The 17,230-nt window shown below is 44.0% G+C and overlaps 1 pseudogene; it reads right to left on the bottom strand.

Annotated features, from left to right (window-relative positions):
* Positions 1-5,840: 5,840 nt before the first annotated feature.
* On the bottom strand, positions 5,841-15,484 carry LOC103297714 (zinc finger protein 615-like; annotated as a pseudogene).
* Between the last annotated feature and the right edge of the window lie 1,746 nt (positions 15,485-17,230).

The raw sequence follows: 17,230 nt of genomic DNA, 5'->3' as shown, positions 1-17,230 counted from the left end.
CTCTCTCTCTCTCTCTCTCTCTCTCTCTCTCTCTCTCCCTCTCCCTTCCTCTCTGAAATCAATAATATGTAGCCCTAGCTGGTTTGGCTCAGTGGATAGAGAGTTGGCCTGGGAACTGAAAGATCCCAGGTTCGATTCTGGTCAAGGGCACATGCCTGGGTTGTGGGCTCCATCCCCAGTGGGGGGCTTGCAGGAGGCAGCCGATTCATGATTCTCTGTCTTCATGGATGTTTCTCTCTCTCTCTCCCTCTTCCTTCCTCTCTGAAATCAATAAAAATATATTTTAAAAAAATAATATAAATATGTAAAGAAGCTAAATAAATAAATAAAGGTGCAGGGCCTGTTGAAGCCATGCAGTAGCCCCTGTAATACCCTCACATTAGGGGTACAGAAGCCCAGCGGGGGATGGAGGCTAGTACAGGGTTTGAGATGAATAAATGAGGCAGTCGTACCCTTACACCCGGCAGTTCCTCATCCTTATACTTTCCTGGCCCAGGTCCCTGAGGACCCCGAGTGGGTTACAGCCCTGGACCTTCAGGACGCTGTCTTCTGTATACTGTACCTCTCCATCCAGATTCCCGGTTTCCAAGCGCCTCTGAGGGCCCTAGCAACCAGGCCTCCACCTACCCTGGGCAGTTCTGCCCTAGGGCTTTCGAGATGGCCCTCCTTGATTGGGCCAGGCCTCCTCCGGAGACCTTAGTCCGTTTGAGGACCCCCCCAAAAAACCCTCCAGTATGTAGGGGACATCCTGCTGTGTGCTCCTTCGGAGGACATATCACAGGGCGGGGCTAAGGCTTGTTGAACTTCCTAGCTGCACGGGGACACACGGTCTCCAAAGCCAAGGCTCAGTGGTGCCTGCGTGTCGTCAGAGATTTCGGCCTGACCTTGTCTGAAGGAATCCGGGCCTTAGGAGAGGAAAGAATAAAACCTATCTCCACCTTCTCTTGCCACGGACCCTCCCACAACCGAGGGGCTTCGTAGGCATGGCAGGATACTGCAGGCTGCGGGCCCGGCGGGGGGGAGATGGCTCGTCCTCTTTACCAACCACCCAAGGAGACCCTAAGGAACAGCCTCTCCATTCCAGCGGGGGAACCTGAGGCCCAGCGGGCCTTTCAGCCGCTCAAGGAAACCCTCTTTTTTTTGTTTGTTTGTTTAAATTCTTTATTGTTTCAGGCAGGGGTCCTCAAACTTTCAAACAGGGGGCCAGTTCACTGTCCCTCAGACCGTCGGAGGGCCGGACTATAGTTTAAAAAAAACTAGGAACACATTCCTATGCACACTGCACATATCTTATTTCGAAGTAAAAAAAACCAAAACGGCAAAAACACCCGCCTGTGGCCCGCGGGCCGTAGTTTGAGGACGCCTGGTTTAAAGTATTACCTATGTCTCCTTTTCCCCCCATTGACCTCTCCCCAGCTGTTCCCACCCCCCAGCACATGCCCTCACCCCCCTACTGTCTGTGTCCAGGGGCCTCTTATTTATTTATTTATAAAATGTATTTTTATTGATTTCAGAGAGGAAGGGAGAGGAAGAGAGAGATAGAAACATCAACGATGAGACTGAATCACTAATTGGCTGCCTCCTGCACGCCTCCCACTGGGGACCAAGCCAGCAACCCCAGGCATGTGCCTTGACCGGAATTGAACTCTGGACCCTTCCGTCTGCAGTCTGACACTCTATCCACTGAGCCAAACCGGCTAGGGCTATTTTTTTAATATATATATATTATTTATTTTTTTCACAGAGGAAGGGAGAGGGAGAAAGAGATAGAAACATCAATGATGAGAGTGAATCATTGATTGGTTGCCTCCTACTGGGGGTTGATCCCACAACCCAGGCATGTGCCCTTGATCAGAATCAAACCCTGGACCCTTCAGTCCGCAGGCCGATGCTCTTTCCACTGAGCCAAACCGGCTGGGACTGAAGGAAGCCCTCTTAAAAGCCCCTGCGCTAAGCCTTGGAACAGGACGAGAAGTGAATCTAGATGCGATGGAGGGAGGAGGAACGGCCCTGGGAGTCTTCCCTCAGCCCAGGGGACCTGCTCAGCACCCGGTAGGCTGCCTTCGCCAGGAAAGTGATGTCACAGCACAGGCCTGGCCCTCCTGCCTGAGAGGGGTGCCTGCAGTTGCCCTTTTAGTCCCTGAAGCCACCAAACTGACCTTAGGCCAGGACTTCGCTGTGTATAATCCCCATCGTGTAGCCTCCCTCCTGAACGACGACAAGGGTGGCCTGTGGCTTTCCAATAACTGCCTGTTAAGATACCAGGCCCTGCCCTGACCGGTTTGGCTCAGTGGATAGAGCGTCGGCCTTCTGACTGCAAGGTCCCAGGTTCGATTCCGGTCAAGGGCATGTACCTTGGTTGCGGGCACATCCCCAGTAGGAGGTGTGCAGGAGGCAGCTGATCGATGTTTCTCTCTCATCGATGTTTCTAACTCTGTATCCCTCTCCCTCCCTTCTCTGTAAAAAAATCAATAAAATATATTTTTAAAAATTAGCATTGCCAGGCCTCCAGGGATCAGCAGAATACCCAGGAGAAGACTGGCAAATAGGCTTTACCCAGTGCCTAAAGCCAAAGGCTTTCACCACCTCCCTGAGTGGGTAGACACCTGTACAGATTGGGTAGAAGCCTTCCCCTGTAGAACTGAGAAGGCACGGGAGGCGGTCCAGACCCTCACTTCAGAAACGATCCCCCACTCTGGACTACCGCGATCCCTCCAAAGTGACAAGGGCCCTTCGTTCAAGGCCCAAGTCGCTCGGTGGGTATCCAGAGCACTAGGAATACAGTGCCACCCCCATTGTGCCTGGAGGCCACAATCCTGGGGGCAGGGGAGGGGGTTATAAAAGGCCAATGATATTCGCATTCAGGAGACTCATCTCTCCTGGCCCTTCGTCTTTCCCATGGCTCTATGAGGGTCAGAAATACCGCCGCCCCCCCTCCCCCCGCCGAGACGTGGGGCTTAGCCCATATGAAATGCTTTATGGCCACCTTTCCTCACAAATGACTTCCTCCTAGACAGGGAAACTGTGGCACCAGTACAAGGTATTACAGCATCAGCCAAATTTCAGCAGACCTTACAACCTTCTGAGGCAAGGCGTAGAGACCCCCAGATTCTACCTCTAACTCCAGGGGATCTAGTGCTCATCAAGGCCCTACCTACCCTCTCTGCTACCCTGGGACCACAATGGGAGGGTCCCTATTCTAGAATTTCATCCACCACCACAGCAATGAAGGTCAACGGTGTCTCCTGTCCTGAGTGAAGCCCTGGACCCCTGTCCAGGAAGAAAACGAAACTATGACGTCACCCCGATGAACAGGACTCCTACTCCTGTGAGATGGTCTGAGATTCCTCTTCAAGAAAAACCCAGGAGAGACTGCAGGCCATCGGGTAAGTAATGTTCTGGCATCTCTGGGTAATTATTTTCTTAGTAAATCCTATCTTATCCTTTTATGAGTGTCACCGTAATCCTAGGCTAATACCTGGGGGGGATCTCTTTTTGTCCCCATTGGGACCCTGAAGTCAACCCTGGGACTGTTACAATGACACTCCCCGGCATTCTCCTCCTCTTGCTGTGTACACAGGTCTACACCATACCCCTGAAACCTCTTCTAAGTCCTCATTCTCTCAAACCCCAACCTAACAACATCACCTTCTTACCACCACCAAACCCACTCTCTGTGGGACTTCTGGCTCCGACTTCCCCTCTCATCAACTAGCTACACCACAGCCCCCACCTCCTTACACGCATGGGCCAACTCCAGTCTATCTTTCCACTATAAAGTACATGGAGGGTCTCCATTCCAACTAATGCACCTCAATGAGCGTTATGAGTTCTGAATCACAGAAATGACAAAAGGGACAGACAGAGCCATTCAGTTACTTGAGTCATATTTAAACAACATAACTACTCATCCAACAAGGTCCCATCTTAGGACCGGTCACAACCAATACTGTCCTAGCATATCAGACGTCTCTTTGCATCAACAGAACACTCCCTACAGGAAAGGTTTCAGGACATCTTGATTAACACTTATGCAACCTGACTCTCAACCTACAGCCTTCCTCCAACTGGGCTAACTCTGTTGACTCCCAAATAGCCCCTTTATAGAAACTCCTTCAGGCCATAGCTGGTTTGGCTCACTGGCTAGAGCTTCGGCCTGCAGATTGAAGGGTCCTGGGTTCGATTCCAGTCAAGGGCACATGCCTGCGTTGCAGGCTCAATCTCCAGTAGGGGGTATGCAGGAGGCAGCCAATCAATGATTCTCTCTCATCATTGATGTTTCTATCTCTCCCTCTCCCTTCCTCTCTGAAATAAGTAAAAATATATTAAAAACACACACACAGACACACACACACACACACACAGTTTCCTTAAACTATCTTACCTAATAATAGACAAACATGTAAATTGACCATACCTCCGCTACACCCACCAGCCAATCAGGAGTGGTATGCAAATTAACCCAACAAAGATGGCAATTAATTTGCATACACAGGCACTGAGCCCAACCCAGGTCACTCAGGGCATCTGGGCAGCATGGGAAGACAGGGCTGGAGCAGAAAGAGGCGGCTCTGGGGCTGGGCTGGAGTGGAAAGGTGGTGCCAGCAGCCAGGGAAGGGAAGGCTCATTCTAGCACGAATCTTCATGCATCGGGCTTCTAGTATATAATAAACTAAAATGAGTGTTTGCTAAAACTGGAGATACAAATAAATCCTATAGTTAAGAGCCCTGTAACAATTTCACTTTCCTCTACTTGAGAATGAACTGTGACTATGTAAGGTTTTTTACCTTTGGGAGTAAACAGATAGATGAAGGGCATTTGGAAATCTCAAGAAAATTTCAGTTTTTGTGATTCTAAGTATATTTCAAAATTAAGGTGTTTTTTTTTTCAAAATTAAGTTATAAAAACTATCATATTTATATTAATTTTATAAACCACTTGATGCTACTTATAAACTTAGTCAAACACATTAAAGTGTTATCCTTATAAATGAGTATATTCATTTACATGTACTTCAAGTATTCTGAAATAACTAAAAAATAGAAAGACGTGCAATATTTAATGACAGAATTAAACAGGCATAGACCACTCCTATGCTGTACTTATTAAAATTTAATTCACAATGTTGGTAATTGTCACTATTTAAAACTTATAAAATCAAAGGCAAGGTGATTAGAAATATTGCTGAAGGTATCCTGTCCACAATAGCTTGTGAGGTATATTTTCTGTTCAGACTTGTGACAGAATGCTTTTTGGTCAAGGCCTCTCTTCTTCATTAAGTTATCAGAAGTTTTGCTAAAGTCCACCAAACTGAATGTGTTCATGAGTTGTTCATGGATTGATGGCAAATGATAAGGCAACATGAATTACTGAAAACTATGCCACATTCCTGCCAGAGAAAAGTATTTCTCTAGTGTTGCCCTAACCAGTTTGGCTCAGTGGATAGAGTGTCTGCCTGCGGACTGAAGGGTTCCAGGTTCGATTCCTGTCAAGGGTATGTACCTTGGTTGCTGGCACATCCCCTGTAGGGGGTGTGCAGGAGGCGGCTGATCGATGTTTCTCTCTCATCGATGTTTCTGGCTCTCTATCCCTCTCCCTTCCTCTCTGTAAAAAAATCAATAAAAAATATATTTTTAAAGTATTTCTCTAGTGTAAACTGACATCTATTGAAGTCTTACTTTTGGGGCAGATGCTTTCAAACAATTAGAAATATTCATTCATTCATTCATGACCTCTGATCACACTTCCCACTAAAGAATTTCCTACTCTGTCGCATTCATAGGATTTACATCAGGATAAAATTTTTAGACATATAATGTCCTAAAACATTTTAATCAAGGCTGATTGTATTTGAGTTGTTTAGCAATTTTTTATATAAAATATGAGGTAATTGACCAAGAAAGACAGTACCACATTCCTTACAGTAACTTAATTCTTTTCCCCCCATCTCTCCTTTGCATTAAGCTATTCTTCATTGCATACTATTATCTTGAGAGCCTAAAGTTGGCAACAGGCTTTCCCCAAAGCAAATACCTATGAAATCTCTATGTTTAACAACTGACAAGTGGTCAGAAGCTTTTCCACAATTGCTGCATTCTTAGGGCCTCCCCCCTGTATGTGCTCTTTGATGAATATAAAAGTCTTAGTTTGTAGTGAAGGCTTTCCCACATTCATTACATGAATAGGGTTTCTCTCCCATGTGATTTCTCTGATGGGTAATGAGATCATTTTTGCTGAATGAGAATTTTCCACATTCAGTACACGCAAAGCAAGTGTTTCCTGAGTGAAATCTCTGATGTTTACAAGGCATATCTTCTTCCTAAAGCCTTCTTCACAATTCTTGTGTGTAGGGCTTCTCTGCATCATGAATTTTGGTGATGTATATCTAGTATACTCTTCATAATGAAGCCTTTTGCATATTCATTGCACATACAGTTTCTCTTAAGTATGAGTTTGCTGATGTAAAGTGAGGTCAGTCTTCATAGTGAAGCCTTTTCCACACAAATTACATATATAGGGCTTCTCTCCTGTATGTTTCAGCTGATGTCTAATGAGATTTTGCTTTGCTGTGAAACCTTGCCAGCATACACTGCATACATAAGGTTTCTCTCCCGTATGAGTGCGTTGATGTACAGTCAGGTACATTTTCACTGGGAAGCCTTTCCCACATTCACTGCATACATAGGGTTTCTCTCCTGTGTGCATTCGCTGATGTACAATCAGACAACTCTTCACAGTGAAGCCCTTTCCACATTCATTGCACGTATATGGTTTATCTGAAGTATGACTTCGCTGATGTACAGTGAGATCACGCTTCATGGTGAAACCTTTTTCACACACAACACATACATAGGGTTTCTCTCCAGTATGCGTTCGCTGATGTCCAACAAGGCCCTGCTTCAATGAGAAGCCTTTCCCACATTCACTGCATAAAAAAGGCTTTTCTCCCGTGTGCATTCGCTGATGTACAATCAGACGACTCTTCACGGTGAAGCCCTTTCCACATTCATTGCACATGTATGGTTTCTCTGATGTATGACTTCGCTGATGTATAGTGAGGTCACCCCTCCTGGGGAAGCCTTTTTCACACACACTACATATATAGGGTTTCTCTCCAGTATGAATTCGCTGATGTCCAATAAGGCACTGCTTCATTGAGAAGCGTTTCCCACATTCACTGCATAAAAAAGGTTTTTCTCCTGTGTGAGTTCTCTGATGTTTAGTGAGATTAAACTTTATAGAGAAGGTTTTGCCACATAGTTTGCATCCATAGGGTTTCTCTCCTGTATGAGTTCGCTGATGTCCTATGAGGCGGTGCTTCACTGAGAATCCTTTCCCACATTCACTGCATGTATAAGGTTTCTCTCCTGTATGAGTTCGGTGATGCTCAATAAGATTACTCTTGTTGATAAAGCCTTTCCCACATTCGCTGCATGTATAAGGTCTCTCTCCTGTGTGAGTTCGGTGATGCTCAATAAGATGACATTTCTTAGTAAAACCTCTTCCACATTCACTGCATACATAAGGCTTCTCTCCAGTATGAGTTCGTTGATGATAAATGAGAAGAGACTTTTTGATGAACGCTTTCCCACATTCATTACACGTATAAGGTTTCTCTTTCATGTGACTTTTCTGATGATTATTGAACTGTGATTTCTTAACAAAGGTTTTGTCACATTCAGTGCATTCATTCTGTTTGAGTGCCGTATGTATTTTCTGATGTTTAGTGAGCCTGGATTTTCTGGTAAAGGCTTTCCCACACAGACTGCACCCATAAAATTTCTGTCTAGTATGAACTCTCTGATGATCAGTGAGCTGAGACATCTTCATAAAGGCTTTCTCACTTCCAACACATACACGGGCTTTCTCTACATTGTGAGATTTCTGTGGCTGAATGACCTGGGATTGATTATTAATGGGTTTGGCACTGACAGGCAAAATGATTTCAGTATTAAATTGTTCATGGTTAGCATGAAGAATGGATATTCCATCTCCCTTCAACTCCACAGACTTCTTTAAGTTACAACTTCTGTTTTGGTTTTCAAAATTTAAATTTGATTTTAAAGGTTTTTCACTTATCTCAAACATATCGCAATTTTGCTTGAATAGAGAATGACCTCCACTCTGATTAACAACATCTGCTAATATACCATGTTCACAGCCTCGGACCACCCTCTTCTGAAGGTTTCGGATTTGCAGGTGATGCTGCAGAAGATCATCAACCTTCCTGAGTTCTAGAACAGAAGAGAACAGGGAATCACTCTGTAATCTCTCACAATCCTTGTTTGAAATAAAACTGTTTTGTAAAAAGCCGTCATGTGAAGTAACTATTTAGTGACAATCCTATATGATGTAAAGTAAGAAATATATTTGGTCTTCATGCATAGTTCTTGACATTGAGATTGTGAAACCACTGCAATATCCTGAGTGACAGAAGTATCTTTTGTTCTACATTAAAAACAGCTGAGCCTGGCTGGTGTGGCTCAATGGTTCAGTGTCAACCTATGAACCAAATGGTCACAGTTCGATTTCCGGTCAGGGCTTATGCCTGGGTTGCAGGCTCGATTCCCAGTGTTGGGTGGCAGGAGGCAGCTGATCAATGATTCTCTCTCATCAGTGATGTTTCTATCTCCTTTGCCCATCCTCTCTGAAAGAAACAAAAACATATTTTTAAAAAAACTACCAAAAAAAAACGAACACCGGAGTTTATGCTAATGAGAGGACAGCACAGAGTCCCACATACTCTCAGGATAGAGTTAATCACTAGTAAGACCAAATGATTTAATGGTCAGACTTTCAGCCCCCCTAATTGACCTCGGGGAAAGGAGAAAAGCCCTAGAGATTCAGGCTCTATGCAATCTCTAAGTAGATCTGATCAGTTTCTGGGTTAGTGAATACATCCTTGTGCCTACTGGGCGGTTCGAATTAGATCAATAAAGACAGATGCTCCTGTATTCTGAAATCCTTCAGGCCTTGTCCCATGTACCTATTCATCTGTATCTTTTATTTAAAAAACAAACACACTAAACATTAAGTGTTTCTCAGAGTTCTGTGAGCTGCTCTAGCAAAATAATTGAATCCAAGGAGGAGACTCATGACAACCTCCAATTTATAGCCAGATGGTCAGAAGCACAGGTGACAGAATGGACTTGCCACTGACATCTGAAGTGGGACTTGTCTTATGGCACTGAATTTTGTAACTTGTAGCGTCTGACCCTATTTCTAGGTAGAGAGTGTCAGAATTAAGTTAAATTTGTAGGAAACCCAGGTTGAATAATTCTAGGTATAGACACATGAAGCAAAGTAACAAAGGCAACCCCAGTCTGTGTAACATGGCGAAAGGAACAATGGAGATGGGAGAAGTGGACAAAATCATGATTTACAGGCTTGAGCAAAAGTAGGTTTACAGTTGTTCATATGTAAAATGAAACAATATTCTATAAATAATAATATAAGAATAGACACTGTTTCACTTAGTCACCATTGTACACCTACTTTTGCCCACCTTGTACTTAAAGAGACGATAAGGTTCATTGATTGGCTCAATGATAGAGGCAGGAAGAGTTAATAAAAGTGAGGACTCAAGGATGACTCTGGGATTATGTGGCTTGATTGATGAGGTAGATGGAATGTCTCCAATAAAACAAGGAAGTCCAGAATGAGGGGGGAAGCTAGAGTGCATTGTGAAACAAAGGTTAAGGTGATTATTACAAATCCAAGTACAAACAAAAATATTGGTTGCATGTATACATTTTTAAAAGTCTTATCTGAAAATAGCAGTGTGGATCCCATCAATATATACAAATTCTACATATTCTGCTATTTCTGCGTCTGTATAGTTTTACTTTCAAAAATTGTAACCAGCCCTAACCGGTTTGGCTCAGTGGATAGAGGACTGAGGGGTCCCAGGTTCCATTCAGGTCAAGAGCATGTACCTTGGTTTCGGACACATCCCCAGTGGGAGGTGTGCAGGAGGCAGCTGATCGATGTTTCTAACTCTCTATCCCTCCCTCTTCCTCTCTGTAAAAAAATCAATATATTATATATATATATAATAAATCATACCTATGGGTTTAACAGTACACTTCTCTCCCTGAGCATATCAGCTGCCTGAGTCTGCATGCTGCTTCCACAACATGGCAGTCTGCTTTAACGCTAATAGGAGAGCACCTCTGCCATTTCTGCTTCTGTTCTATTAACTTCAGACCTTCTAAACGTCTCACCTGACTAGATCAGGCAACTCAGCCCTTCTCGTGGGACTCCTGGATTCTTCCCTATCACCTTTTTTTTTTAAAATATATTTTATTGATTTTTTACAGAGAGGAAGGGAGAGGGATAGAGAGCCAGAAACATCGATGAGAGAGAAACATCAATCAGCTGCCTCCTGCACACCCCCCACTGGGGACGTGCCCACAACCAAGGTACATGCCCTTGACCGGAATCGAACCTGGGACCCTTCAGTCCGTAGGCCGACGCTCTATCCACTGAGCCAAACCGGTTTTTGCATTCCCTATTACCTTGTATCTTGGATCATCTTAACCTGTATTGTTTTACTATCAAAAATTGTAATGGGGGTTGGGGGGAGGTAAGAGATCAACTGAAGGACTTGTATGCATGCATATAAGCATAACCAATGGATGCAAGATACTAGGGGGTAGGGGGAGACCGGGGGAAGGTCACTGGAGAAAAAAAGGAGATATATAAACTACTCTTTATAATACTTTAAGCAATAAAATAAAATGAAGAAGGAAGAAAAGCTCACCAAAACACACACACACATTGTAATCAGCCCTAGCTGGTTTTGCTCAGTGGCTAAAGCACTGGTCTGTGGACTGAAGGTCCCAGTTTCGATTCGGGTCAAGGGCAAATGCCTGGGTTGTGGGCTCGATCCCCAGTGAGGGGTATGCAGGAGGCAGCCAATCCATGGTTCTCTCTCATCATTAATGCTTCTACCTCTTTCTCCCTCTCCCTTCTTCTATGAAATCAATAAAAATATATTTTAAAATATTTATTTATTTACAAAAAAACTAAAAAAAAAGAAAAAAAAAGAAATTGTAACCATAAGTATAACAGTACACTCCTCTCCCTGAGAATGCCTCCCTTCTACACCACAGGCAAAGCGGTCCACTTTAAGAATTAGTTAAATTATGCCGAAACCGGTTTGGCTCAGTGGAAGAGCGTTGGCCTGCGGACTGAAAGGTCCCAGGTTCATTCCGGTCAAGGGCATGTACCTTGGTTGCGGGCACATCCCCGGTGGGGGGCGTGCAGGAGGCAATCGATGTTTCTCTCTCACTGTTTCTAGCTCTCTATCCCTCTCCTTTCCTCTCAACTCATTTGGAATAAAAGCAAGGTCTTCAATGGCCTCCCCAGGCAACGTGTGACCAATATCCTGGAACTTCCAGCTGCCGCCCCATTTCCTTACTCCCAGTCATTTTCCCTCTTGCTCATTACAGGCTATGCAGACAAATTTCCTAGAAGTTCCACAAACACATTCCAGATTCAACTCTGAACTTCCCACCGTCTCAACCATAGACCTGACTCATATCCCTCATCTACGTGCTTAAAGGCACCTTACCAAAGAGCCATTCCCACTGCTAACAGCTCAGTTCCAGGATGAACACCCGCTGTGTCAACGAGTGTGTTAGTTTTCCTTAGAGCAATTTTACCAAAGATATATGTTAATTACTGATTATATAGTATTCTACTGAGAACAAAAGCAAAGGGGAGAGTAGGGACAAGGTCTGTTTATTGCTATCTTTTCCTTTAGTGCTCTTAGCTTAAAAACATTTGGCTATCAGAATGCAAGCTTTAAAGAAATACTGGAGGCCCGATGCACAAAATTCATGCAAGAGTAGTCCTCCACCCCCCCAACCCCTCCACCCCCGGCTACTGCACCAGCTTCCCTCCAGCACCTGGGACCCGGGCTTCCTCCTTCCCTCCACCCGCAGGCACCTGGGACCTGTACTTTCCTCCAGCCCAGAATTTATCCAGAAGGATAAATGGCCTGAAAGGATATCCAGTCTAATTCGCATATTACCCTTTTATTATTATAGATAGCAATCACATCAATTGCAGGACACAATCACAGGTATGGAACACATTAAAGAGCATTTAGAAAAAGGACAGAAACTTTCTAATCAAGATGATAGCACATCTCAGAGAGCACTAAAAGAGAAACTGCAATTTCATATGATAGCAATGTTGGTTATCTGCAACTGAGAGTCGTCAGAATATGATGGGAAAGCAATCACTTTTATTTTCACATCCTGGAAATGATTGGAAAAAGCAATCAAAAAACCAATTCCAGCCGAAACAGGTTTGGCTCAGTGGATAGAGTGTCGGCCTGCGGACTGAAGGGTCCCAGGTTCAATTCCGGTCAAGGGTATGTACGTTGGTTGCAGGCACATCCCCAGTAGGGGGTGTGCAGGAGGCAGCTGATCGATGTTTCTCTCTCATCGATGTTTCTAACTCTCTATCTCTCTCCCTTCCTCTCTGTAAAAAATCAATAAAATATATTTTTTAAAAAACCACCAATTCCATTTACTACATAATAAAAAATATCGTACATAGGAACAAATTTAAGAAAGGCAAGTGTCAAACTTTATTCTGAAACTTACAAAATGTTGTTGGAAGAAATTAAAGACCAAATTAGATAGAAAAACAACCAGTTACCTTGATTAGGATGCAGAATATGTTTAAGATAAAATTATTACCCAACTCAGATACAGATTTAATGTAATCCCTATCAAAATACTAGCTTGTTTTTCTTGCAGAAATTTACAAGCTGATTCTAATATTCCGATGGAAATTAAGGGATCCAGATGTTAAAACTGTCTTGAAAGAACAGAGTTGGAGAATTCACTCTTTGCAATTTCCAAAATTACTACAAAGCTGTAGGAATCAAGGCCACGATTAGAATATATACATATAAAGTGTTCCAAAATTGATTATGGTGGTAACCATCACCAACTATATAAATATACTAAAATCTAGTCAATTATATGTATATATTATATATATATTTTTCTAATTCTCACCTGAGAATGTTTTTATTGATTTAAGAGAGAGAGAAAAAATATCAATGTGAGAGAAACATTGATCGGTTGCTTCCCATTTTGTGCCCCAACCAGGGATCTAACCCTCAACCTTTTCTGGTGCACAAGGTGATGCTCTAACTAACTGAGCAACCCAGCCAGGGCTGACTGTATACTTTAAATGGGTATATTGTATCGTATATAAATTAAATCTAAGTAAAGCCATTAAAATACGATATAAAAGCAAAAGTTTTAGGAAGGTTAATGCAGTGATAACATCTAAGAATAAAGGAAAATCTAAATTAGGAAAACTAAAATGGAAGTCACTTGCAGCAGACATAAGTTATGACCTAGTTTGGGCTGTAACTCACATAGGATGTTAAGATCTTTTTTTGTTCATCAAATGAAGGAGTCGAGACCTTTAAGAAGGGAGCTCAGCCTGTAGGGAACATCCCAGGTGCTGCCAGGATGGACAGAATTACTGGAAAAATGTCTAGTGCTGAAAGAGAAACTAGATTTAAACAGGAGTAAAGGGAAGATGATTCCTGCTCTCGCACAAAATGGGAAATCAGAGACCAGCTGCCATGGCACTGAGTAAAATACTTAAAAAGAAAGTGTACATTAGCCCTAACCGGTTTGGCTCAGTGGATAGAGCGTTGGCCTGCGGACTGAAGGGTCCCAGGTTCGATTCCGGTGAAGGGCATGTACCTTGGTTGCGGGCACATCCCCAGTAGGGGGTGTGCAAGAGGCAGCTGATCGATGTTTCTCTCTCATCGATGTTTCAAACTCTCTATCCCTCTCTCTTCCTCTCTGTAAAAAATCAATAAAATATATTTAAAAAAAAAAAAGAAAGTGTACATTAGACAATACTGAGGGAGAAGTCGATTTGGGAGTCCATGTCACAGAACAGAAAGAGGTCACCTCATGAGAACAGAGGAAATTTTATGAGTGAGGAGAACTGAGTATGAAGAACCTTGGAGGGAGAGGAGGAAAGAATGACATGAATGCGCCGTGAAAAGCAGGTTATCATGGGGACCCAGCATCTAAGCTGGGTTGGATGTTACGGAGGGAAACAGGGCACGAAGGCCCAGGAGCAAGAAAAAAAGCACTGAATTCCAAGTTCTGTCTTTCCAGAGAGGCCTGGAAAGTGGGATTTCATAGCAAGAGAGATGCTAACACAGGCAGAGACACTGTGACCGAGACAAAAAGGAGGAAGATCTGAGAATCCCAGGAGGAAGAAAATACATAAAAACAAGCAGAAGATAAAATCAACAGGGGTCCGAGCTCAGGAGAGACAAAAGGGGTATGTTTTCCTCGAAACTTCTACAAAGAAAAAGGGTTCTCATTCGTGGAGGGTGGTTTGAGTTTCCTCATTCACTGTCACAGCTCTGACGCCGCCTCTGACTAGAATGTGACTCCCCAGCCACCCCCCTTGCTGGCTCTCACCCCCTCACCTGGAGAGACTAGACAGTGGCGTCCACGCTGTACAGTCCACAGTTCTTCCCCTCGTTCCAGCTTGGAGAGTGCGTCGGGTTTGCTGGCTTGATACCCTGCTTGGGAACAATGACAGAAGACTCAGACATATTATATTGGGCTGGCGTCTGTCAAGAAGGGAGAATGAGCCCTGGCTGGTTTTAGCTCGATGGATAGTGTGTCGACCTGCAGACTGGAGGGACTCGAGTTGGATTCCAGTCAAGGGCACATACCTGGGTTACAGGCTCCATCCTAGTCCCTTAGGTGCGTGAGAGAGGAAACCAATCAATGTGTCTGTCTCACATCGATGTTTCTCTCTCTCCCCCTCCCTTCCTCTCTCTCTAAAAAATATCCTCGCACCAACCTGATGTGGCCCAGTGGTTGATTGTTGACCTATGAACCAGGCAGTCATGGTTTGATTCCCAGTCAGGGCCCATGCCCGGGTTGAGGGCTTGATCCCCAGTAGGGATGTGCAGGAAGCAGCCAATCGATGATGTTTCTCTCTAATCATTGATGTTTCTACCTCTCTGTTCCTCTCCTTTCCTCTCACTCTAAAAAAAATAAAAAAAAAAATCAATAAAAAATATTTTTAAAAAACCCTCACATAAGGATTAACTAAAAAGAGAAAAAAGAAGGGAGAATGTAACATTATGGGTCCTCATCTATAACACAAATATTTTTCTCTCAGGAAAAGGCACATTATACCCTCCTGTCTGGCCCAAGAGAAGGCTCTGAGATCCCACCATCTCAGAGAACTGGAGTTATTCTAAAGTTAAGCAGCTGAGAAAGGAAAAACAGGGCACCCGCTGAGTAAAACAGGGGAGCTGTCCTCACCCACTGACATCAGGTGGCTGTAGGTCTCCATCATCACGTCCCTGTACAGGTCCTTCTGCTCGGGGCCCAGGAGCTGCCACTCCTCCCAGGTGAAGTCCACGGCGACGTCGTGAAATGTCAGGCGTTCCTGTAACATCTCCATGCTGTGTAATGGGGTGATGTCCTTTAAAATCTAAAGCAGGGGTGGGGCCTGGCCGGTGTGGCTCAGTGATTGAACCTCGACCTATGAACCAAGAGGTCAGGATTTAATTCCCATTTGGGGCTTGGTCCCCAGGGAGGAGCATGCAGGAGGCAGCCCATTAATGATTCTCTCTCATCATTGATGTTTCTCTCTCTCCCTCTACCTTTCTATTTACAATCAATTTTGTATGGCCCTGGAATGACGTGATAAATATCCAAAAGGCCCTTGGCAGAAAAGGGTTCCCCACCCCTGCTTTAGATGAAATGGATGAAATGTTAATTTTTCCGCTCATTTTCACTCTATAAGTTGCATCTATTCAGCAAGTGGGGTTTTATTTTATATACAGTTGGATAATCACATGCCTACTAAAACACAGGGTGGGCAAAGTTAGGTTTACAGTTGTTCACATGAAAAATAACATATCAGTAAATAATAATACAGGAATAAACTGTGTTTTCTGCACGCACAACTGTAAACCTAAGGTTGCCCCATCCTGTATTTTGTAATTGTGCATCAGACATTCATGCATTCAACCAGTTACAAGTTTATAATGTGACAAAATATTCTTCTGATCCTAAAACATGACATTAACGTATTTTTTTTAAAATATTAACTTTTAGACAGAGAGAAAGGGAGAAGGACGAGAGAAACATTGATGTGAGAGCCATACATAGATCCTCTGCCTCCTGCACACCCCCTTCTGGGGATCCAGCCTGAAACCTGGGCATGTGCCCTGACTGTGAATGGAATCCGCAAGGAACGCCGCGCAACCAACTGAGCCACACCGGCCAGGGCCACAGTCACATACTTGAGAGACAAAAGGTATATACATATATATGTATACTTTTCAGATTAACGGATGTGGTTTTTATAGGCCTCTACAAATTCTTCAATGAATAAAGGAAAGGATAACCCTGGCTGGTTTGGCTCAGTGGATAGTGTCGGCCTGCGTACTGAAGGGTCCCAGGTTCAATTCCAGTCAAGAGCACATGCCCGGGTTGTGGGCTCGATCCCCAGTGGGGGGCGTGCAGGAGGCAGCCGATCAATGATTCTCTCTCATCATTGATGTTTCTCTCTCTCTCTCTCTCCCCCTTCCTGTCTGAAATCAATAAAAAAATATATATTTTTTTAAAAGTAGGGGGAAAGGCCGAAACCGGTTTGGCTCAGTGGATAGAGCATCAGCCTGAGGACTGAAAGGTCCCAGGTTCGATTCCGGTCAAGGGCATGTACCTTGGTTGTGGGCACATCCCCAGTAGGGGGTGTGCAAGAGGCAGCTGATCGATGTTTCTCTCTCATCGATGTTTCTAACTCTCTATCTCTCTCCCTTCCTCTCTGTAAAAAATCAATAAAAATAAAAAAAAAGTAGGGGGAAAGGAAAGGATAAAACAAACGCAATCATCTGAGCCTGGAGCATTTCCTTCTGTTCTCTGAAAAGAGCTGGCAAGGGCGAGGCCCTGCCTTGGTGTGTTGGGGTCTGCTCTGTATTTCTGTACAGAAACCTTCCTGCAGTCGGGGGCATCACGGAAATGCTGATATATTTTATTTCAGAGAGGAAGGGAGAGGGAAAGAGATAAAGAGACAGAAATATCAATCATGAGAGAGAATGACTGATCGGCGGCCTCCCACACACCCACACTGGGGATTGAACCTGCAACCCAGGTATGTGTCCTGACTGTTGAATTGAACCAGGACCTCCTGGGTTATAGG

Source organism: Eptesicus fuscus, chromosome 21 (assembly GCF_027574615.1).
Source record: "Eptesicus fuscus isolate TK198812 chromosome 21, DD_ASM_mEF_20220401, whole genome shotgun sequence".
In the NCBI taxonomy this organism is placed as follows: Eukaryota; Metazoa; Chordata; class Mammalia; order Chiroptera; family Vespertilionidae; genus Eptesicus; species Eptesicus fuscus.
This window is presented reverse-complemented; position numbering and strand designations above follow the sequence as displayed.